The sequence below is a fragment of the Tinamus guttatus genome, unplaced genomic scaffold (genome assembly GCF_059628265.1).
Source record: "Tinamus guttatus ecotype Peru unplaced genomic scaffold, ASM5962826v1 Tinamus_guttatus_pri_ptg000103l, whole genome shotgun sequence".
NCBI lineage: Eukaryota > Metazoa > Chordata > Aves > Tinamiformes > Tinamidae > Tinamus > Tinamus guttatus.
Window position 1 is genome coordinate 471,173 of NW_028288637.1, and position 10,413 is coordinate 481,585.

Sequence of the window (10,413 nt, forward strand, 5' to 3'; positions counted from 1 at the left end):
AATCAAATTAATTACTGGACACTCCATGCTACTTAATTTTAATGCTCCCATTCCACCAGTATTTCTTGTAAGCATAACAACCTTTGGCGTGCTAGCATGACCATATTGCTCTTAAATGCATTGATTAGAGACAAATATAAAATAGGGATAAGTGTTGGAGCATTGATTTGAAATATTGTTTGGAGTGGTTACTTGCATTTTGCTTCCCTAAATTACATGGTTTGCAAGTGGAGATGGCACCCAGTCCTTGAGCTTCCTGCTTGTCATCCCGGGATTTGGTGTGTGACAAAGGGGACCCTGCAACACATTGCATTCGCCCACCGCTCTTATATTTGCAGAATTAAACAATTTAGATTAAGCTCTTCATCTATCAGCTCTCAGGCAGATTCTGAGAAATCCTTTTCAATGGGGGAGATGGTTCAACATACACGGGGACAAAAATGCACATATGCTTGTTGGGAGGCACCTTGACTGGCAGGTGAGGAGATTCAAAACACAGTTTATGTTAGAGTTTGGGGGGTCCTCTCTTCTCCTCACCTTGCCTCGCCTCCCATCCTCATGAGTTGAACCTGCCATGTGTGGTTTGTGCAGTGCTTTAACCTCTCCTTTGGGGACATGCCCAGTATAAGCCCTTCTCTTGGAAGAAATCTTTGTGGTTTTGTTGCTTTGTTCCAAACTAAGCTTTGAAGACTGGAGGAGGACAGCTTGCTTTTTGTGTCTTCTACTCGAGCTAAATAAATCCTTGAAGTCCTGTATTTGATTTCCATGTGTGCCACTGCTGGGTGTGGAAGCCTTTCTGCAGAGTCTGCTGACAAGGTTGAGTTCTGGTCCTCCCACACATGGATATTTTGCAACCTCCCTGGATCTTTCCTGCTTAACTGAGGTGCGCAGAGACTGATTCCCACATCCATAGCCCATGTGAGTATGAAGCGGTGGGTGGGTGAAGCAGCCTCCCTTGCAAACACCAAGTGGGGTGGAGGATGCTTGAATATGGCAAATAAATCTGCAAATTTGGGGAAGAGAGGGTTAGGTAAACTATTGCAAGTTGATTTTATCTACTGATATTGCAACAAGGACAAGAATAGAGACTTAAAAATGTGATGGTAGAAATAGTTTGTTTAAGCAATAGCACAGAAGGGGTTACACATTTCCAGTCATTCTTCATAGTGCAACTTCTTCCAGGACCCACACAAAAACTTATTAAGCAGCTGCCTGTCACCTCTCCTTAATAAATAAGAATCTCTTTTCAGCCTCTTTGTCTCCTTCACCTCTGGGGCCAGTGTCCTGTAAACACACTGCCGATTAAATCTCATGTCTAGCAAGGCTACAACTAATGAAAAGCAATAGAGAATTCACTGCCTTTTAATGAGGAAAACATTGCTTTTTACAGGGAACAATTTATTGGGCCAATTCCCCCTGTCCATCACCCCGGGGAACTGCTGCCTTTTTTCCCCCCGTTGTTTGTTACTTTGTCAAGCGTGTGTTAAATTGCACGCTAGGCACAGAGGTGAAGGCTCTGACTCAATTTATGGTGTAACATCTCTAATCTTGCTCCCTGGATCAGTAAGCGATCCTGGCAATGATATGCATGGAAATTAATTACTGTGCCCACCAGCACTACAGCAGGCGCCTGCAGCTGCTAATGGATCCGATGGCAGGAGTTGGTTGGAGAGGCAGCCCTGGCTCTAACGTGCCGATGATGTCCATTAAGTGCAAACTTGCCCCATCATTGCAATCCACCTGCATGGGAGGCGAGCACGCTGCCCAAGTATCCTTGGAAAAGACTAAGCAGGAAAATGGCGGGAATGCTGCGATTTTGGTCTTTTTTTTTTTTATTTTTCCAGAGAGCAAAAAGGTAGTGTTAGTCCATAAAAAGAACATAATATAAAGGCAAGGCGTACTTTCACCAAGACAAGACTATTGGTGTGAGCTATATTTAAATGCAAAGCAGACAGAGAAGTTGAATTGAAAAATGAAAGCAGTTTGGGGATAAATTCTGGATAGATACCGCGAGGGTCATCTCATCTGTGGTTATAACATGGGTTAGCTCTGTTGACTTTATGGCACTCTTTTTCTAGCCGTTCTGCTTTAAAATGCAGATTTTAATGTCTTGAGCTCTTTGTTGTAATGCTTTGCTCCTGTTGAATAACTAATTTCTTTGCTGGTGTTTTGTCATGGGAAAAGACACCTGGAGAAAAGTGCCTCCCTGCCACTGCACCAGAGATGCCTGACCCTAACTTAATCCTGACAGATTTTCTGTTTGGAATTTGACATATTTTTTATCATATTATTTTCTATCCCCTTAGCAAGTGTCCTTGGTCCTTGCACCATTCCCATGCTGGCGAAATTAAACTGAAATTGTGCTCAGCTTAGGCATCCCCTCTGCCTCTCATCTTGAGGGCTGCAATTTGACCACAGCTTCACCAAACTGGTGTAATTTGTTTCTTCTTTCCTTGAAACCCTTCTCCTTTAGACCCTTAAAAATGGTAGGATTTCCTTTACCTTCCTCACCATTTCTGTCATGACTTTGTACAATTGCTCTTTTTATGGCCAAAATGGTTTTGCATTGTCTTGTGGATGACCAGACAAGTAAGCTCTGATGCCCAGGGGTCTTCCCTGGCTTGAAGCCCAGAAGATAGATGAGGGTGATGCTATGCTTGATCCAAGCACAGTGGGACCTTTCTGTAAATCACAAATAGAAATTTCCCTGTCACCTCCAAGGAGTCGAGTAGATGGAAATGAGGCCGGCTTTTGGTATTATTACTCTCAAAAATGGGTAACTTGTACTTCTCCATGGGTTTGAAAAAACGAGTGAGATCTTAACATGCACATTAAAATTGGCATTTAGCAGCAAGAGAAGCTAAACATTCTTTTTTTTTTTTTTTTTTTCCTCCTTAGGAAACATCTCACAAGACCTCTCAAGGTAGTCAAAAAAAAAAAAAAAGCATCTTCATTTTGAAATTTCTTTCAAATAAACTTGAAGTTGCTTCTGAAACCCCCTTGGAAAACCTGTAGCTTTGACAAGACAAATTCTTATTGCAGTGCTTGTTGCTTCCACATCTTATTGCAGAGCAACTCATGGGCTCAGTGACCCCATCCATGTTGCAGCTCCATGTTTTCTGAACATTTCAGAAAAAAAACAGCAGTTGGTGAATAAAAGAACAAATCCCACCTTTGCATTAACCTAAGCATCTTCTTTGACCCAGTTTGCACGTTTCAAAGAGCAAAATGCTGTTCTCCGTATTCCCCCCCGCTAGTGAAATCCAGAAGCTGTCATGCATGCATCTGTCTAAAACCCTCAAGATTATTTCAAAGTTTTTTTTTTTTTTTTTTTTTTTTTTTTAAAGGAGGAGGGTGGAGAGGGGAAGAGCTGTGAGAGATCATTTCTTCCTTAATGTGGCTGTTTGTTAGATTTGGCTGCTTTAGCAATTAAACTTTTCCTTTATTTGTTACCCCTGCAGATCTCTGGTTAGAATAGGATCCTGAAGTTGAGTCCACCAGAGCACTGGGCTTACATGATTCAATTAACCTTTAAGGTAGCTCTGGAAGTTGGTACTCTAGGAGATCCTTTTGTTAATTGGCAGCCTGACACAGACAATTAAGTTTGATCAGATGAAGAGGGCATCAGGGACATCATTAACATATTGTACTGAAGACTATGCGGTGTGTAAAAGTTGTTTAATTTCTATCAAGGAAGAAAGCGGGGGGCTGGGGGAGCCTTCCTTGCACACACAGCCTTTTGCTTATTAAATATTTCATTTCCCTTGCCGTAAGCCTTCAACGCTCCCAAATTTACCTCTCCTCTTTGATGTCTTCCCACTGCAGTGAAATCCACTGGATGATCATTCCTCTCTCAGTGAAACTTCTGCATTTCATTTGAAGTATTGCATGAAGGAACCCGCCCCCCCCCCACACACACACACACACATACATATATATATATATAAAGGTGTATTTGAAGAGAGTCCAACAGAGAGATCTGTTGCAGGGAGGCATTCGCGGGAGCTGGAGCTGGTAGGCTGGGCTCGACTGCCAGGGGTGTTTCCTCTGCCTGATGCTAACCACAGCCCCGTGGCAATGCCAAGGCTTTGCAAATCGATCCTTGTGTCCTGCTGTGGGATGACCCAAGTTAGGGCCTTCTACAAGGTTTTCTCACCACCCTCCTTTCCTGAGCAAATCCATGCATGAGACATCCTGCATTCAAATCCTGTTGGTAAGCAGTTAGCACTTCACTTTTGCAGCTTTTCGTATCTAATGCAAAGCACAGCCTGCCTGAGACTAGCTGTTCATCTGCCCAGGACAGGGGTGCTGCTGTGGTGGTGCTGGTTGAACAACCTGCAGGGATTATGCTGGTTGCATAATCTGCATTGATGAGGATTTTCCTGCTGTCTTATATGGTCTCCTCTCTATTCCTCCCCATACTTTGCATTCACAGATTTTCTGGGGGGTTCATTATATCTTCATGAATGGAAGAGTTTTGGCTCAAAAATGTGTAAATCCTGCTCCCTCTTCTTGCACCTTGCTCGCTGACCTCTTCTCCCAGTGATGGCAATGCAAACATTGTGCTATCTTTGCCGTTCACTTGCCTTTTTCCAGACCTCTCTCAGGGAGCAGAAGAGAAGGCACCTGGAAAGGAAGCTGGACACATAAAGACTAATAGGCACAGGGTCCAGAGTTGCCATCCTAAAATTACATAGGCAGGCTCTCAACTTTCTCATTAGCCTTGCACAATTGTTTCATCAGTTATGATATATATTGCATAACTCTTATAGCATTAGCATTGCTCTGAGTCATTAATATGCTAAGACAGTGATAGGAGCAAATGTAGGCTCTTATGCTATGTGGTGCTAATAATATCTATGAGATTTTAGTCCTAATCCAGCGAGACTTTTTTAACCCTCTACTCCCACAGAGCTGTGTAATGGAGAATTAATGGGAAGTTGCGAGGGCAGAATTAGAATATTTGCTCTCTTCCTCGCTAGCCACACTGCTTAGCTGGGCATAATGTAAGAACAAAAAACTGTCTATGGGAGTGCAAATAAAAGATTAATCCAGTCCATAATGCAAGAGTGACCAACAGTAAATGCCTTGAGGAAAACATAGAAACAGGGTAAGCATGTAGCAATTCCTCCCCAGGATACTCTGCCAGCCTCCGAAGACTTGTGGCTCAAGGACTTTCCTTGCCACCACTCTGGCCTTTGCATTTAATAGGTCTCAGCATGTTTGCCTTCCATAAAATTTTCTGGTCTCTTTTGAACCTGCAGAGACTTCTGTTTCAAGGTCTTAACTGGTAAATAATAGAAACGGTAAGTATTCATAGCAATCCCATAGCTGTCTCCTGCCAGCACCTTGTGGGCTGTGAATCTCTGCCACCCTGGAGCTACGTCAACTGGGTGCACGCAAGCTCAATCGGCCAAAGTTTCCACCCATGTGAACTCCCACTTCCATGGTGTTGTGTTTCCTACCTCTTGTGGCTATCAGGTCCACCCCACAGAATGCTAAGTCCAAGATTTGTGATTATCCCACCTCTAAGCAGAGAGGCAGGCAAAAGTTAAGGCCTCCTTTGTCTGAAGTGGTCCTTGTGAACATCTCTCCTGAGAAAGACAGAGGTCTGAGTAGCAGCCAGTCAATGGAAGAACTTCCAGCTATGCTGCTCCAATGGATAGTTGCTATCCAGATGTTAAATAAGAGGAAAGGGAGCTCTGGACTCAGTGTAGCTTTGAGCAGACTGGCTTCTCTTTCTGCTGTTATCACTTTTGTGAGGGAAGACAGAAGTCTTTCCCCTTCCAAAGCAACACTCGTCCCATTGGTGCAGAGATCTGCTCACGTTTTCAGTGGTAGGAAATCTGGGATAGCAAATCACACCTGGAAAATTGTACAGTTTATTCAAAATCTATGCAGTTTTGATAGATTGGGGGCATGGGAAAGGAAATTTCACGAGACTGCAGAGCATTTATTTGGATGTCATGGAGATGGTGAGATACAGACTTTGATCACAGGCTGTGCTGATCATTTAGTAATGCAAAAATCTGCAACTCCCCAAGTCTGTACACAGAATCGTGCCTGTTCCTGGCGAAAGCAGGGAAAGGCAAGAAAGGGGACAGAAAAGTTGTGATTTTTTTACAGTCTCCAGCTCACTGACACTGGGTGTCTGTCAATAAAACATGCAAACATGTCATGACATGAAATAGTAGAAAAGCCATTTCTGCTGGGTGAGACACTTCTGCTGGTGAGACAGTTGCTGTCCCATGCATGTTGGGGGGAATCCTGATGCAAATACAGAGACCAATCCATGTTGTCACATTCTGTCTCCCAAATCAGAAGAAAATTAGGTCCATAAAGCCAAAAGTGGGTAAAACATGGCTTTAGTGGGCTGTACTGACCCTTGGGGTTTCATTTAAGGAAGCCTATGAGATGTGCTGGGACTGAGTTTGTCCTGTTTCTGCATAGCTGCTCCAAAAAAAAAAAATTAACCATAAAGGAATAATATTTGTGATGCGTTGTTGTACAGTTTCATTAAGATGACATAACATCTTGGATAGATTATAATTTTATAATACCTTTGCATGCCACTGCTGTTACTATTATGTTGTTTAATCTCGATATTAATACACAGATGTTGCTTTAATCTGTTTTTTAATTTACTTTGTATATCCCCTGCGTACATTTTGTCATAAGGTAGTTTATTTTATAGCAGCTCATTTATTTTAAAAGTCGGAGTTTTTTGTATTACTGCTTCCATGCTAATGACATTTATATATGTGTTCTCTTTAATCTTTCCTCTAGCTGCCTGGCACAGAGCACAGCTATTATCATCTCTCTGAGTTTTCTAAGTGCCGAAAACTGTTTTATTAGAGGGTTTATTTTAAGGGTTTTTTGTTTGTTTGTTTATTTTTGTTTTTTGTTTGTTTGTTTGTTTTGCTTAAGCTTTACAAAATGCAGCTCTGCAGTACTGTGTTTTGGTGCGGTGCACCTTCCTTGGCTTTTCCCACATGTTTTCAGTGCTATCGTTGAGCTGTTGGGTTGGGTTGCCTTCCTGATCATCTGGTGCTTTCTAGAAAGATCTGGATCCTGCGGACAGCCGCACACTCTTCAATTTAGGGACAAGGCAAGGAGCAGAGCTGAAGCCTAGAGTTCAAATTCACACGCCTGCCCTGTAACAAGCCCAAATCCAAACACTGAGTTGTTCCTGGTTAGGGATACTGTATGCATGCTGAAAAGTAAAGTCTCCTGGCTGGGTTGGCTTCGAACAGGACTTTGGCACAACTTCAGGATTGTGCCAATAGTGAAAGTAGGTGAGACTGAGCAATAAGGATTCAATGACTGGAGACCAGGATTCTGCCGCAAAACTTGGGGTTTCAGCCCCAGCTAAATAGGCTGAATAATGTAGGCCTGAGTTTAGTTTCAACGGAGGGACAAAGTCCCATTTCAGAAGGGACTTATGTGCCTCTTGCAGCTCAAGGAGGTGAAAGAAGCTTCAGAGGTGTTTCCTATGCAGTACTTCTCAAATCATGTCTCATTTAGTCTGCTACCCAGCATGCCATCAAATTAGTATGCGAACAAATTGCATTGATTTTGGTGGGACTACTCCCTCATGTCACGTTGGTGACCTGCACCTCGAGTGCTCCATGTGAGGCTCTGCCTTGCTGAACCCCTTGTGAAATGGCTCCCGAAGCAAGAAAAAAGAACAGCCACCTCTCTCTGCAGGCTCCGGCATTGCAATCCTGCTGCAATATCCTGTTGGATCTTTCAAGTCTCCTCAGGGAGACTTCCCTGCTTCCCTTAAAAAATGTACGCCAGGAGATAATTTTCCCATCACTTGGTGAAACAGAGCTTGGGAAATGCTGCCTTAGATGGTTTCGTGTTGCCAAAATGTACTTGCCATTTGATGATGTGGGCTTCAGAAGGCCTGCTGTTCCCAATTGTCCATTGCATATTAAAGATGGTTATAACCAAGAAGACTTTATTTGCTCCCTTTTCAGTGTGACTCTATTATGCATGAGCAGCTTGACTGTGATACTTCTTCTATTTTACATTTTGCATTCATTAAAAACCAGTCATCTGCATATTTTGTGAACCCTCGAGGGTCTCTTCTCCCCTTGATGCATGTGTGCCAGTCCCATTAGCATGGATAGAAATTAGGAGCTCATGCTGAAGGAAAAACAGTCTCCCCTCCTCCCTGCTTCTCCCTTCACTGCTCAACTAGGATATTAAAAAAAAAAAAAGTCATTACAGATGATATTCACTTTGGGTTAAAAAAAATAAGGAAGGAAGGAAAGGAGAACTTGATCATTTATCTCTGGAGATTCTCCTTATAGCCCAAGGCTAGAGGCCATGTAGACAGAAGGTGTAAATCATTTTAGCTTCACTGAGGTTTGCGGTTGGGTTTGTAGGAGTAAGCAAAGCTGGCCATGCCCTTCTCCCAGCCCTGAGGCAGGAGGTGCTGTTTGGCTTGTGTCCACACTGCCATCCTCTTCCAACCATGTGCACGTGCACGCAGGGTGGATGCTTTGCAATCTATTGCCTTGTCCCGTTTTGGTCGCTGGTGTCAAAGCCACCAAGAAGGATAGAGTCCCATTTCTGGGACCATTCCTTGGCCGGTCCTTGCCTCACCACTGAAATGAGGGACCAGGGTACCCAACATCACTCCTGCAATAGATGACAATAGCTGGGCTGCTTCGGGCTTACAGGGCTACTCTCCTCCCTCCCCAGCTTTCTCTACCAAGAAAAAACTTTTTTCAACCTTTGAAAAATTATCAGGACACAACGGCTACAGCTGCAGGGATCACCTCCTCTCTCTGCCTTGTCTCAGAGGGTTGGAGCAATCGTGCTTCTCCATCCAGACAAGTTTCCGATAAAACCTCCACCACCACTCTGTGTTTTGCCAGCTCCTCCTTCTATAAGCGTGTGTGCAGGGAGGGATGCGGGGAGATGCGAATTTATTTTCCGCATTGTTAAAGCTTTAGCATTGCCCTCAGATCACACTGACACAAAGGCAATGCATCTCGCTTTGCATTTTTGCCCTGAGCAAAGACACTTTCCCATGCATGGAATGAGCTCCCACTGTTTCCCATAAGGGTGCCAGGGTTGGCTCAAGAAACCCAACCAAAAGCTTCCTGACACAGCAGCCCACCTGAAATAAGTGAAACAGGTGAAAGTGCGGGCCACAACCGTCCAGCGCTAGCTAATGTGGTGTTGAGTGATGTCCTCATGTTGTTGCCACCGTCGTGTCTGAAGCATCGCGCTCTCTACAGAGCATCCTGTTTGTCTCAGCCATGTGTTGTTGATGGTGAGGACCAGGTTCATGCCAGTGTGCCTGCATGCTCATCAGGATGTCTGTCTCATTGGTTATGGCAGGGTTGGGTGCAGGGGATATTTTAGCAAGATGGGCATGCTGAAGGAGCCTTTCTCATCCTGCGAATGGTGTGTGGACGCACCAGGGTAAATGGTTTTGGAGAGTGAGGCATTCTGTGGAGCAAGGCTTCCTGGTGGCCAGGTCTCTGCTAGTGCTCCAGACACCCTCTCTGGATTAAAGTGGCAGCCTTGGTGTCAGGATGAGATGTTTGATTGGAAGAGTGTTCCTTTTCTTGAGTGCTCCTTCATCATCCAACTGTCTTCTTCATGCTGCTTCATGATCTTAGCTGGCTATCCACAAGCAGACAAATTGCTTAGCAGAGACCCAAAGCAGATGACCAGGGTATTCTGGGGTAAGAGATTTCACCCTGCACTTACTGGGGGTCCTCTCTCATTTCAGGCTTCTTGGAGATGGCCTACTGGCAATGCAACAAAACGGCAACATCCCAGCTCATGTTTCACTTGCTTCTTTGGACCATTAACATCTTCCTACGTGCAAACTGTTTTACCAGCTCAAACCTGGGACAGATAAACGTGTGCTTAATGATGACACACTAGAAGGCCTTGATCTGCCCTTAGGTTGGTACACAACCATGGAGATTGGAGGCTTCTGGCATCCTTTGCAATAAGGTAAGGAGACTTGCTGCTTGTCTGCTTGGGCACATCTCACCAGTGCAGGATTTATAGTTGTGCCTTGACTTATTGGCCTTGACTTATTCCAGCCCATCTGCCTTCTCTCAGCCTGTATCTAGTCTTGGGTGACTTCTTTGCTAAAGCAGAGCCTATCCAGCATCGTGGCCATGCATCTGCTTCACTCAGGTTTGGGGCTTCTGGTTATACACCAATAATTGCACTTCTGCTGTGCATGACATCATGTTATCATGTTTAAGAGGCAAGCTCTCCCCCCACAAAAAAAGAAAAGAAAAAAAAAACAATTTGGGATGCAGTTCAGTCTTACTCCACTGAACTAAAACAAGCAAACAAACAAACTAAAAGGATGGGGAATGATTTTACTGGAAGAAGCATTGGCTTCCCCATTCGTGAATCAGTTTGTTAAGA